The sequence below is a fragment of the Perognathus longimembris genome, chromosome 9 (genome assembly GCF_023159225.1).
Source record: "Perognathus longimembris pacificus isolate PPM17 chromosome 9, ASM2315922v1, whole genome shotgun sequence".
NCBI lineage: Eukaryota > Metazoa > Chordata > Mammalia > Rodentia > Heteromyidae > Perognathus > Perognathus longimembris.
This window is the reverse complement of record NC_063169.1, coordinates 53190373-53205570: the sequence shown is the minus strand read 5'-3', so window position 1 is coordinate 53205570 and position 15198 is coordinate 53190373.

Below are 15198 nucleotides of genomic sequence, written 5' to 3'. Positions count from 1 at the left end.
CTTCAATCTGATCACTACAAGGGATGGGATTTTACCAATGACCTGGCTGAACCTGGAAATGGATGCTTTCCCAGAGCCTCCAGAATGGCTCACACCCTGCTGCACTTTGCTGTACACCTTGTGCATGCTAAACAGAGTACATGGGCCAACATGCCAGAGAGCCAGGACCTAATGAAGACATTGTTTCAGCAGTGATATTTAACTACCATGGAGTTACCAGCATTGGAAGGGAGCATGAATGGCTCATCCCGGGAAACAGAAGGGAGGGCAAAACAAATGGCACTGATACTGCCAATGCGTTTGTCTATGATGGTGGTGTAAGATTGTGAAGGTTCTCTGTAACTTCTAACTCCTCAGTGAATTCAGAATTTTAAAAAATTGGCTTAGAGAAAGGATAAGAGCTGTGGTGGAGGTTTGAAAAGATATAAAATAATTATCCAGAAGAAAATTCCAGAATTACCAGAGAAGTATAAATAGGATGACCAAGAGCACGAGGGCTGATCTGAACATAGTCATTAGGAATTAAAGTGACACCAGATACTATGCTACCTTTACAATGCCTAGGAGGTGTCAGATAGGGAGTTTATGTGCAATTCTGGAGAGCCATGGCTAGGTGAAAGTCAAGGGAGATCACAAGACTAAGGAATAAGGATAGATTGAAGGACTCTCTGATGTTTAAATATTATAAAATTGAATAGATCCAGCAAAGAGTACCAAGAAGGGGTCATCAGAGAGGTGGAGAAATAAACAAAATGATGGTTTCTCAGACATAAAATTCCAGTGATCCGTGGTGTGTATTGAATTGTGTCCCCTTGCCACCTAAATACATAGTCCTTACACTAATTATAATTGTATTTGGAAATAGGGCTTTTAAGGAGGCAATTAAAGTTAAACGAGCTACGGAGGTGAAGTCCAAGTCGATGACTCTGGTACCATGTCAGAGGCAAAGCTTGCTCTCTCCCTCTCTGCCAAGGACATTAAATCAGGACAGAACCTTTGCACACACTAAGCTTTACTGGCACCTCGACCTCAGACTTCTGGTCTCCAGAACTGTGAGGGGGAAACTTCTGTTGTTTAAGTCATCCAGTCTATGGTATCTTGTTACAGCAACTCAAACAAACAAATACAGTCACTTACATGGGTCAATGAAGTCTTTTTCTTTTTTTTTTTTTTTTTTGCTAGAGGTCATGAGGTCATTTAAGTTAGTTTCCTGCTACTTATTATAGAGGGACTCCTAGCAACTTTAATGTATGCAGCCTTTTTCCCAAGAGGTGGATATTGATGTTCTTATTCCTGATATAATTTTATTACCACTTGCAGCTTGAAGTCACAGGATCTATCCTGTCTATCCTGTCTATCTATCTATCTATCTATCTATCTATCTATCTATCTATCTATCTATCTATCTATCTATCATTAATATCTATAACTATGTCTATGCATCTCTAACTCCACCGGATGCAGTAATATTCCCTGAAGACTACTACATTTAAAATATTCACTACACCCGGGATATGGACTAGTGGCAAGAGTGCTTGCCTTAAAATATTCACTACTCTGAAGAAATGCTATTATTAAAATACTTTGGAGTGTTCTTTGAAGCACAGCATTGGAAATGACCACATTTTCTGCAATTTATTAGTTATAAAAATAATCTAAAAGGAGTGACCTTATTTCCAGCCTTTTCATTTCCTTTCTTAATCTCCTTCTTAAATAGCCCATGACCCATGACTCATACATATGACTGCTCTTAGTCATTTGCTTTCCTTTATAATTCAGCTGTCTATTTTCTTTATAAAGGGATTAGACAATACAATTTTTTCTTGTTGTATCTCTAGGATGATAAATTTTTCAGTGAACTTACAGTTGTTAAATTTGTAAGAATATGTCCTGAATGTGTTATTAGGTGGAGTATGTAGTAAATACTCAGCACAGTTGTGAGAATGCAGAGACAATCAAGATGTGATTTCTGTCTCTTAAAAGTTATTTACCAGCCAGGTGTAGTGGCTCACACCTGTAATCCTAGCCAGGAGGCTGAAATCTGAGGGTCATGGTTCAAAGCCAGCTCTTGCAGAAACATCTGTGAGACTCATCTCCATTTAAGCACCTAAAATCTGGAAGTAGAGCTGTGGCTCAAAGTGGTAGAGAGCTAGCCTTGAGCACAAAAGCTCATAGGACAGCACCCAAGCCCTGAGTTCAAGCCCCACAACCAAGAGAAAAAAATTTTTAAAGGTCATTTACATAGTAGAAAGAATAACACTATTTTTTAGTTGAAAAATCAGAGATAAGCCTTATTTTATTTTGATTGCTTTTTTCCTTTTTTATTGTTATTATTAAAGAGTTGTACAAAGTTGACAATTTCATAAGTCTGATTATGAGTATAATGCTTCTTGGGTATTTTCACTCCTTCCTTTGCTTTCCCTCCACTTTCCCTTCTCATCCCTACCCACAGGTTACACTGTTCATTTGGTAACATAGTATGTGTTGAACACAATGATTGTGTTTGCTCACCCTCTTCCTTCTAGTCCTGTGTCTCCCCTTTGCACAGACCCCAAAACAAAACAAAACAAAAACCAAACAACTTACAACAAAACAACAACATTAAAAAAACAACTTGTTTCCATTTCATGGAATTTGTTTTCCTAAAATAATATTTTAGATGTTTAGAGAAATTATACATTTGGATTCCTCCCTTTGTATACCTACTTTAGACAGTTGGTGTGCAAATATAATAAGCCCTGTATGTTCTCATGTTTAGTTGTATTTTTGATCTAGCTAACAGACATGTTTTTAAATAGTGATAAAGGAAATGGGAAATGAGAATTCTAAAGGAAGGAAAAGTTTAATGGAAATTCAAGGAAATTATTTCCACTCGGGGGACTTTGGGGAGACTTGGCATAATGTAGGCTTCCTTTGTCATTTACCAGGAAGACAGGAGTCATATTGATGGATGGCCTGGTGGGTTCAGAATGATAGGAATACAGGATGTGGGAAAGGAATAATGCATTGTGTCTCCACATGACAGTTTAGTGACAATGAGAAAAACGTAAATTTGAAATTTGAATTTTCCTCTGGAGGGATTAGTGAAGGTTTTCAAGTAGGGGGTTGAAATAGCAGTACTCTGTCCCCATTAGCAAAATGGTCTAGAGATGGATAAAGAAAGACATGCGATTACAACACAAGAGATGGGTAATTGGGTAGGGGGGAATCCAGGATGACTTGAGACAACATTAGAGAAAAATCAAAAGCAGATTTTGAGTTTAACAATGCCTGTATTTGCGGACAGCAGTGTCTGTGTTGAAGTCTAAAGGGCCCATGAGAGAACACTGGATACAAAAAGAAGGAAGCAATAGACGAGTCGGTGATATTCCACTAGAAATAAAAAGTGTTCTGGATGTAAAGATGCTTCCATCTCAGATGATGGCGTGTGCAATAGGAGCATGTAGATAAAGTTAAGCTTGGTCCATTCCAGGAACCAAAGCAAAGTCAGTTTGTCAGGAGTGATACAAGGGAAGACAGGACAGGGCTTTTTCATCAAGGAAATGGAATTTTATCCCAACAGAAATGAACAGATATTGAAAAACTTAAACAAGAATTGCCATGCTTACATTTGTACCTTCCAGTATCACTTAGGGAATTATTTAGAGACCAGAGGGAAGTCTGGAGACAGAAAGACCAGGAGGAAATGTGTGCTCGCTTGGATGGGGTTAGACATGGACCCAGAGAACATCTAGGAGTTCCTTAGAAAATAGTTATCTAAATCACTGATGAATTAAAATAGAAGATGAGGCATTTATTGTGGGTTGAGAATAAAGCATGAGGTAATCAAGGATGACATAAATCTAAGCAAATACTATGCATTCATTTCAGTATGATAGAGAAGACAGTAAGTTCAGCTTTAATGTTAGTATCAGAAAGGAGTTAGGTACACCATTATAAGGCAACAGAAAAACAGACTACAACCATTTTGGGGTTGCATCAGGTTGGTGAATGAAATGAAGCCATGGGCTCTTAGGAAAATGTGCCTCTTGAGGAGGGAAGAGGAGAGCTAGGGGGAAGGTAACATCATTAAGAACTAGACAAGCACAGAGAGGCCCACAAATACATGGAGAATGAGTGGAACTATAAGAAGAAAAAAATAAGATGATCTTATAGAACCCAAGGAAAATAGTGTTTCAAAGTGGAACACATAGTCATTAATGTCAAGGTTGCAGACAGGGAATAAAGGAATGCTTAATATATAATTAAAATATAATATATTGTTATATAATATATAATTATACATAATATAAATTATAAATATATATTTATGTGTAAATATAAATTAAAATTTAGTTCATGATAAAGGTAGTATTGTAGGTGAATGGAGAAGGAATAAATTACTGGTAAATGAAGTTGAGACCAAGACTAGTAATTTGCAAAATAACAACATTAAAATAAGCTAAACTTAGACTCATTCCCAAATCCAAAATACAAACACACATTATAGGCCTGAAAAAAGGATTTAAATATAAAAAAAAATCAAAATGTAAAAATTTTCAAAAACATTAACAGGAGATAGAAATGATGTCAAAGTAGGAAAAACCTTTATAAAATAAAAAAGATACTCAAGCAATTTCCACAAATAAAACTGATAAAGCTGCCTATGTCCTAAGACTTCTATGTGAGCAATAAAGTTAAAAGAGAAGGAATCATTTGAAAGATATTTTACCTTTTATTAAAAAATTAAAATATAGTATGCCACCATATAGTAAGGCATCTCTACCAGGGTTCTGATTCTTAAGAGTATGTAGCTCTGACAAAAGGGAATGAGGCTACGAAGCAGGCGTTGCTACCACTTACTGTTGGTGGGAGTGGAATTCGTTTAAAGCCATAATCACTTATCTGAAACATTTGAGGACCAGGTTTCAAAATGCGAAGTGTAAAACTTTTGAAAAATAATATAGCCAGGCCTTCAAAATTCAGAATTTGCAGGGTATTTGAAAGGCACTACAGATTTAATCCGCACCCTCAGTGGGGTGTGGGTCTGCCATGTCATCTCTTCAGACCTAGTCTCTGAACTTAGTGCCATTCTTAGAACTGTCATGGGCCACACCCTCTGGCAATACTCCCTTTCCAAATCTATGCAACAACTCATCATTTCTTCAACGGATGCTTTGGTTTACACCGTCTTGTCTGTCACTTCACTAGAACGTGATCTACAAGAAGAATCCTCCCCACTATTGGTCATAGATTAATGACACCGATATTCACTAGACACTACGTTCAAAATGAACTATACAACTTGTAGGATTGAGGGGGCTGGGAGGGAAAAATCTGGGAAAATGGGAAAAGGGAACAGTCTTCAAAAATAAATTTATTCATTACTGACCTATGTAACTGTTACCTCTCTGTACATCACCTTTACAATAAAAATAAAATTAAAAAAAAAAAAGAGTAAGGGAAGAGGTGGGTAGAGGAGGGATGGGTGAGAATGTTGAAAAGGGTGACATTGATTAAGATGTATTGTATTCATAAACTGCTTTGTTAAATGGCAACTCCTTTGTACAATTACTTAATGATTAAAAAATGAATCACTTAAAATCTGAGGAAAGAAATAATCAGCCTTTATTACTGGATTTTTCTTCCCCTGCCTTCAAAATGCTTTTCATTTTAAATTATTGTCTCTTTTCATTCTACCACCTACTCATCTTTCATTAAAGCTGTTTCTCAGACCAACAGACTATCTTAGGACTATGTCTCCAAAGTGCTAATTTAGCTCAGAATCATGGCAAGAATATCAAGCAGAAAAGGCAATTGGCAAACCAGACAGGAGGAGGCAGAGGAGGAAACAGAGGAGGAGGAGGCCAAGCCCATTTTTTCCTGTCCTGTATGACCTCGACTCAATACTGAATTATGTACTTTCTCCCCAGAATCTCACAGAAATCCCCATGTGCACCCCAGTTTGTTTCATAACCTACATCAACTTCCTTCCTTGAATGGATTCTTTCCATTCATTCTTTCTTTGCTATCCTTCTCTCTGAGCACTCTCCCCTACCCCCCAAGGCAGCTCATTTACCCTGATTAAATCAACCGATGTGGAATGCTTACTTCTACCAGTTATTTCCATTTCTCTCTAGCTCTGCCTCATTTCTAGTCATCAGCCTCCAGACTGGTATAAACTGTTAATTCAATTTCTAGAAATCTTTGCTTCCTTGCTTATTGGTTAATTATTGAAAAGTCTCAGGAAAATTTCACCTTCTATTTAACAACATTTTGGATTTTTTTTAAACCAGAGCAGGGCTAAAACTTAAATTTGTAACAAGGATGTTTTCTCATATTTTCAGAGATACTATTAGAGCTTTAAGAAAAGCTGGAATGGTAAAGATTGTCAAGATTTTTAAATAAATAAGTGATCCACAGTCATTATTTGTGTGTATTTTGTATCTTGTACAAACCATGATTTTCTACAGAAGACGGGTACTCGGTTAATTATTCAATACTTTCTCAAGCACTTTCTCTCTGCAAATCCTAAATGTTGCATCAGATTGGGTAGATAGCCTTTTGTCACTGCAGACAATATGTAACCTCAGCATGTACTGCACTGGTCTCCATGGAGACCAAATTTCTGTGAATGGCGCTTAGGGTGAAAAAAAATCTATAGGGGGAAAGCTAAATTTTGCTCTGTCTTTTGACTCAAATCTTCCTTCCTGACTCTTCTTTCCTTGTAAATTTTCTATCCCAAATGTTGTGAGAAGTCTAGCACACTTATACAATAGAAAATCCTTGCACTTGGATCACAAGGTGTTCTGCTGAATCTTGTTTTCTGCTCAGTGAACACTGAAACATAGAAATTGAGGTGGTTATAGGAAAATAGGGAAATAAAAACTGAAGCTTGTTTCATATATTCTAATTAGGAATGGGCTCAGTGAGAACAGCAAATGAAAGGGGATTGCTTAGGGCAATTTATCTTTTTTGTTTGTTTGGTAGAAAGCTAAGTTGAAATGAAAAAACTTAACAGAGCAACAAAATTACCAAAGTTCTTCATTTGGGGCTAGAATATTATTAAGTTAGTAAATTCCTGACTAATTCCCAAGGAAATTTACCATGTCATACTGTTCAAAGCTCTGATGGATTATTATTTTTTGTTATTAAATAAGAGAAACAGAACACATCTTTATTGCTGCAGTAAAATGGGTTATATTAGCAAGTTGTGAAGAGAAATGTAAGAAGGAAGTAAAACAATGCACTATGTAGTCTACCTGTGTAGATGAAATTTCTGTATCTATTTTTGTATCTATTGCCAAAAAGAAAAGGGTCCTTGATTTTTTTTTTCTTTTTAACTTGAGAATCACTGTACTTCCTAATGCTTTGTTTTCCGGTTTGCATTTCATTTGATTGCCTCAACTTGCTTTAAGAACAAGTTAATTTTTGATACATTTCCATCTTGGTCATTTGTTCATCCTGAATCTAAGAAGGAAAAGAAGAACTGGGATAATTAGGTTAGAATTAGAGAGGAAGACTTTATACCAAGGAACTGAGAGGCAGGAGAAGAGATTGGCCGAGCGACTTTAAGGATGACAAGGAGGTAACTGCTCACAGGGTTTGTGGGCTGCTGCTGGTCATGCTATTGAGCACAGTGCCAAGGCTACTCCTCATCTCCCCACTACCTTCTGCACTCAGAGTGAAGTCAGCTGAAACTTCCTGGCAGGAAATGTCAAGGTTTTCCAGAACCTCAGGGATCCTCTGGATTGTGTTGGCTCCACTACCAACACTAGGTTGCATGCTCAGGTGTTTTCTTTTCCTTCTGTGAAATACATGCTAAATTTGGGGTGTAAGGGCATTTTTCCCACTTAAAAAACCCCTCCATATTAAAAATCTATACTACTAATAGTGAAAGGTAAGTAGAGGTGAGAGTGACTAAAAATTTCTCCCTGCAAACAGCGGTGTCATCAAGCGCCCTCTCTCTGTCTCTCTCTGTCTCTCTCTGTCTCTCTCTGTCTCTGTCTCTCTCTCTGTCTCTCTCTCTCTCTCTCTCTCTCTCTCTCTCTCTCTCTCTCTCTCTCTCTCTCTCTCTCTCTCTCTCTCTCCTCCCCCATTGCAGGAGAAAGGAGTTTCAGGAAATGTTCTTGCTTATACCAGCCTCTTTGACCTTCTGAAGTGATTCACTCTCCCCTTTTCTTCTGAAGTCAGGCAAAACAGACATTCAGATTTTTCTCTTGGTCAATCAAGTTTGCCTGAGAAAGATACAGGCTTGGTTTCTAATTCAAAATTTAATGCTCAGAATAATTCTATTAAAAGGTCACAAAAGTATATTAAAAGAGAAGAAGCCATTATTCTAAGTATATTCTGGATTCAACATTAAAATACCCAGTAGGTAGAAAGGAACATGATGGTTCTCAGCACAATAATGGAAACACGTATTGAAAATAGAGGATTTATGAATTGGATAATATCAACCAATTATATCCTTGAAAGTGTCTGTCAAGTCAGATGAGAACAATTCAAAAAACACTCAGAAATATAGACTGAGACAAACAGCAAACTATTATTATTCACCTCAGTGGAAACTTCAGAGTACAATCTGCAAACCTAAGGATAACTTAACTCCTACAGAAGGTGCTGTCAGGATTTTAAACCTCGTGACTATTTTTTACATGTTACTTTCATATCAATCAACTTTCAAGAATACAAAGAAGATTAATTTTTCTGTTTGTTTTAATCTTTTCTTTCCCAAAGCTTTGGTATGCCTCTCTGTTCTCTGGACAACTGGAGATCAGTTGAACAGTGGGGAGATTAATTATTTTTTGCTCTGGGGAGTAGCATTTGACACATTGCCTTATACATTTTATCACTTTACTTCATGTTTGGTAGAGTCAGTTATTCAGACAGTTTTTCTACACACAACACACACATACATGTGCACACACACACACACACACACACACACAGAAAAAATGGTTGCCTCAATATTTATTGTAAAATTTTTCGAGTACCTGAAGATGTCAGTCAGATCTTATAGAAACAGATCTTATAGAGATATAAAGGAAATAGTGGCTTTTTACACACAGAATACAACCCATGCTCTCGTTTTTCATAGTGGGACATCACTATCTTCATTTACAAAGAAGTAGAAAGTATCAAGAGATACTACTAACCTGTCAAAATTCACATGGCTTAAATCTAACATTTAAGAGCTGGGCATTGGTGGCTCACGTCTAGCTACTCAGGATGCTGAGATCTGAGGATCATGATTCAAAGCTAGCCCAGGCAAGGAAGTCGATGAAACTCTTATCTCCAATTAGCCACCAGAAAACCAGAAGTGGAGCAGAGTGGGTCAAAGTGATAGAGTGCTAGCCTTGAGCAAAAAAGCTCAGGAACAGCACTCAAGGCTCAAGCCCCACAACTGACAAAAACAAAAACAAAAAAAACCCCAACAATCTAGCATTTTAGTTCAAGTGCTACTACCTCCACATGCTATGAGTTTTTCTCCATTTCCTCTCTAAACACCAATGGCTAAAACCTAAGAAATCAAGCCTAAGTATATTTAAAACTCTTAATATTTTAGTGCTCTTCCTAATTTATTATTCATTGAAAACTCATGTCCAAGATACGCTGTATTACAAAGACAGAACTTAAACCTGGGGACAGCGTAATCCTGCCATCAGTGGTACGGCCAGCACAGATTAATGTTGTGGTTTCAATGTGTGTCTTTCAAAATTCAGGTCTTGCCAGTGTGGTGGTATGAGGTGATGGCCCTGAATGCAATCTTCTCCCTCATGAATGAGACTAAGGCCCTTAGAAAAGAGGCTTCACTCTGCATTTGGGGATTTATCCTTCCATCTTCTGCACATGAGGAAGCAGCACTCATCCTCTGAAAAATTCAGCCCTGTGGAAGCAGGGAGCAGGCCTCCCCAGGAAACAAACCTGCTGGCATCCTCTTCATTTTTGTCTTCCCAGTCTCCAGAACTATAAAAATGAATTTCTGTTATTGATAAATAAGGGCACCTCAGGCATTTTGTGGTAGCAGCACAAATAAACTAAGATGATGTGACATTTTACGTATGAAACTGTAAAGAGAGACAAGAACTTCTAACATCTTCTGAAGTAATCAAAAATCATCTGTCCTGAAATGAATACTAATTTCTTTATCCTTATTAACATTACAATTGTGAAGATAATTTTCCCAAAGCTAAGCTGTCATTAGAATTAACTTTTTAAAAGATTTTTTTTTAAATGTCAAGTATTTAGAATTCTTTCCAATTTAACAGTGGGACTTGGGTGCTGTCATTTATTGAAATTTTAAACAATTTTTAAAAATTTAATTTTATTGTCAAGGTGATGTACAGAGGGGTTACAGTTACGTAAGGTAGTGAGTATATTTCTTTAATTTTGCTGATGGGTGTCCTATTAGCCATTTGTTCCAGTTCCATCGTGGACAACAAGCCATGAAAACATAGGAGAACCATAGAATGAGGATAATTTCTTGGAATATTATCCCAAAGTATATTTTGATAAACATATGACGTTAGCATATTGTCAGGGATCTTAGCCTTCCAAAATGTACCTGTCATTCTTAATGATAAACGCTCTGCAAAACAGCACTTGAGGTAAACTTCTGTCCAGTCTTTACCTTCTTTCTTCTTTTTGTCCTCAGCCTCTCTAAAGCTCAATCTTTCTATGTGAACAGGGAACCATGAGGCAGTTTGACATCAGGGCTTACAAACCAGGAGCTGATCGATGACCAGCTAAGCGGCCTTAAAGGAAACAGAGGAATATGCAGGGGCAGCTTGGACCTGATATTTAACGGACAGCGATCTGAATAATGCAGACTGATGCCAATGTTTGGATATATACCCTTTAAAATTTAAGGGTTTCCAATATGATGGCATTAAATGGAGACTCATATGTATGGTCCTGGGGGCAGTGAGCACTTGCAGATGCAGGGCAGGGTAGCAAAGGGACAGTGAATGGTGCATGCTTCCACAGGAAGCTGAAAAGCTCCTGGAGGTGGTATGGCTAACCCCACAACTGATCCATCCAGGACTTTTGGTCATGGGCTGCATAGTTGGGGCTAACAGGGAAAAGAAGGGCCTCCAAGAAAACCCAGCTCATCTGCAGCTCATGTTTACCTGGGTGATGGCCCAGTTGGAGCTGGGGCATAGAGGTAGAAGAAAAACCAGTTCCAGATCTTTATTCTGCCACCAGCTCAGAAGGCTACTGATTGTTGAGGTCTGGCAGACTCTTTCTGAAACAGTGCACAGAGGCAGCCATTGTTCTGAGTCAGATCTAGCATCAGAAGAGAAATGTGACAGCACACCATGTCTGCAGCTAGACTGTCTCGCTTGTCCAAAATCCTCTGTTGCTACACTTATATTTCTATTTGTATTTGAAGAATCTTCTGTTTTTCTTGATATTAAAAAAAATTCCCTAAATGATATGAAGTGCATAGTGCCTTAGATGCCAATGGGGAGATGTTCTGTCTCTCTCTCCAAACTAAAGAAATGGTTACAGAAAAGTTTTCTAAAGAAAACCTGCTAAGTTTTAACCACCTCTTCTTCTAAGCTTCTAATTTTTCATAGGAAGCATGTATTTCTCTGCAAGCTTCTTGAATAATAAAATCTAGAAGGAATGAGTTAATGTCACCATGTTACATAAAAACCTTACTTATAAATGAGTTTCAAGTTATTAACAATAATGTATGTGGCTTATTGAGTGCAGAGGACAGTGGTACAAACTAATTGAGGATTTCCTGTACCGTCTGGGGCTGAGAATAAGGGACTGTATTGTGACCTCCTTCCCTTTTCCTTCAGAGCCTAATAGATCAAAATAAAATTAGCTTAACTAGAAAGCTGGCTTTGCACAGAAGTATTTGTCCTCTAATTTTTTATTAATGAAAACTTAAGTGTTACTATAAAGTAAATAAAATTTTCTATTCATTGACATTAAATAAATGGGATCATTGTAGTTTTAAGGGTCTTGGATTGTTCACAGTGCAAATGGGTTCTCCCAGAATGAATATGAGTTTTGCTTAGAAAATGATGAATGCTTCCTCCTAAGCTTGATAACTACACAATTCGCAAGCTCACCATTTGTTTCTCCAGTGGTATCTGTTCCAGTCTCATTTCTCAGTACTACTGGGCAGCTGCCTACCTCAGAATGCTGGTGTTGATTGTAGGTGATGCCTGGCAGAACTGGAGAGGAACATGCCTTTAGTGTCGGCCTTGGTGGAGGGTAGCATGCTGTTGGGAATGTAGGAAGCTTCTTTGTCTTAAGTCTGCTGGAAACTCCAAGGTGCCAGCTCTCCTCTAGCTGGGGAGCTGTAAGAGGCTGGGCTGAGAATGAGGTGGGAGGAAGTGGATTTCTTTAGGAAGGCCTCCTTCAGGCCTCCTCGGGGCAATTATGGAAGAGGAGGACGTGACAGCAGCATCTTGACAGAGGAAGCCATGCCAGCACATCAGGTTATTCTAGGCTGGGCATGAGTAAGGGAAACAGGAATGATAAGGACCTAGGGCTCTAAGTTTCTTCCAAATTTCCATTGAATTAGGATGGATTTTAGATCATAAGATATTTGATCCATCATGAACATAAGTGTGTTTTCAGGACAGGAAATTTTAATTGGAAGAGTGAGTCAACAGTTGGGAGCCCCACAAGCCATTCTCTCAGAACTGCAGGTGCTGGGGTCTCTTTAGTGGAAAGGAAGGTAAACCTCAGGCAGTCAAAGAGTGGCCAAAACCCCTGCACAAGTGCTTGTGACTTTGACTTTGAATTCAGTTCACATAAGGCACTTTTGAAAATGCTTTTGTTTTTCCTGCAGCACTCCTCAGATCTGGATTATTTCTGAAACAAACAGAGCCAGAGAAAACTTCCTTACGAAATCTAAAGTTTTTCTTGTTTTACAGTTACTGGTCTAGATAGAACACCCTTTTAAATTGTTGCAAGTGTTGACTATCTTCCTAACCATGTGTTGATTCAAGTACTAATTTTAGGAGTTGTAATGCACGTTACCAGTTACTGGAAGACCTGTAGCCTATGATGCCCACTGATTCATTCTGACCATCAAAATGGCCTTGCTAGATACTGGTGGCTTACACATGTGATCCTAGCTATTCAGGAGGCTAAGATTTGGGGATGGTGGTTCAAAGGCAGCCCAGGCAGAGAAGTCTGTGAAATGCTACAAAAAAGCCAAAAGTGGGCTGTGGCTCAAATGATACGGCACTAGTTTTGAGCAACAAAAGCACAGGCACAGTGCCCAGGACCTGAGTTCAAGCCTCAGAACTGGTAGAAAAATAAATGGCCTTGATGTCCTTGTGATGTGGCTAAGTAGGAACTGACTTCTTTCCTCATGCAAGCTTTGGGGCTTAGTAATCTATTTAAACTCATTGTGCTCTGTGAAGGAAACACAGAGAGGCTATGAAACCCACAGAAATCATACAGCTAGCTGATGTCACAGAAAGTCCCAGATATAGCTGACTACAAAGCTCGATGTCATCTTTTGTACTGAATGTAGCTCTCTACTCTTTTTAGGAGTGGAGATAAAACAGCCAACGTCATGCTGCTCAACAGCAGATGTGGGCTTGGTCCAGCACGTCCATCCCTTCTGGGATAATAGCCACACCAGAAGCTCCATTTGATTATCTAAGGATGTTCTGGCCCAGCCTGGCTAAGGCTTCTTGATCTGCTCAAACACCCTCTTCAAACAATCCAATTTAGCTAATCTAGAAAGATAAGAGCTACATTCTTTTCCACATCTGATTGTCCTTCTATCACTCCACAATCTTTAGAATCTTCTCTAAGTCTTACTTTGTATCCTTATTGACTGATATCCAGGACATCTAACTGACATACAAATATGTATCCTGTTTGAGCCTTTCAGAGTCAAGTGAGGGGCACGGATGAGAAGTGGGTTGTCTTCATTGTATTTCTACAATCAGCTTGCTTGGTAGAAATTTAAATGTCTCTTTATGAGGTTGACCATAGTTTTCTTCTTTAACTCTATAGAGCCAACAAGAGGACAATGCTTGCCACTTAAAGTGAGATTTGTTAAATGAATAAACAAAATTGTATCAAGAAGGCTTTGATGCAATAGCATAGTCCAGCAGAAATGATGATCTGGCATAGTTATGCATGCTGCATGATTGAATCCTACAAACCTAAATGCCTATTTCTTAAATCCTTTTTAATGTCATATCTTGGTAAGGATGATATGTTTATGCATGTTCTGATGGAGCCATGAAAAGGCTAGCTTTAGACTTTTGCTACCAGCTTGGTTCTTACAACCAAAGTTTGTACAATCTCTAATCTTCCCCTTCTTATCCTTTCTGGAAGGCATGGAATAATTTCTTCATGAAAAGAAACACATCCTAAAGAGTGGTTGCAGACATTCTAAAGAACTTTAAAGAACCATCCTGAATCCTGATGGTCCTGATGGTTTTCCATCTCCCCCAGGGCCTCCAGATTCCCCATCCTTAATTTGTTCTGGTGAGTGTTTGTTTTCCTCAGAGCCTTTTCTCAACTGGACTCTGTAGCTCATGTCAGCAAAGAGAGAGTCCAAAAAATCCTTCGTATGTGCCAAGAAAGTGGTAACCACACATAGACAAAATAGAGCACTTCTCCAGACTTCTGACACCATAGAATTGAGGCAGATTGCTTTGTAGGCTAGCTGGAGAATTGGCAAGATAATTCTATTCAACACAGGAAAAGTGAGTTCAATTCTCTAAAGTCTTGCATACGTTAGCAAAGAGGATAAACATGAACCGGGACTTGGTGGGTTTGACTTCTGGAGGCTCATGGTCATTTATGTGCCACACGTCTTATGAAAATAACATTGGCAAAAATGTAGCCACAAATATGTTTTGAGAAGTAAGGTATAGAGTATGTACACACTCTGACACGTAATTACTATGTGGGAAAGCCAAGTTCCGTGGAGAATGCCTCTCGTCCTCTTCCACCTCCAACTGTACTGATTCCCCGCTGCCTACCACTGCTGCCCCGCTTTTTGCTAACCTCATTACTTTAACAACTTTTATAGCATCTAGCAGTCACATCAATAAAACATTAAGTCAAATTGGGTATCAATTTACTAATTTGACAACAATTTATTGAACTGTTGGTACATGCGGTATGGCCTAGTATTCTCTTCACAAGAATAAGATAGTCCAAAGAGGCTCCCAGATGCTTCCTAAGCTTCAGTGGAAACTAACAAGCCCAGTGCAGTAC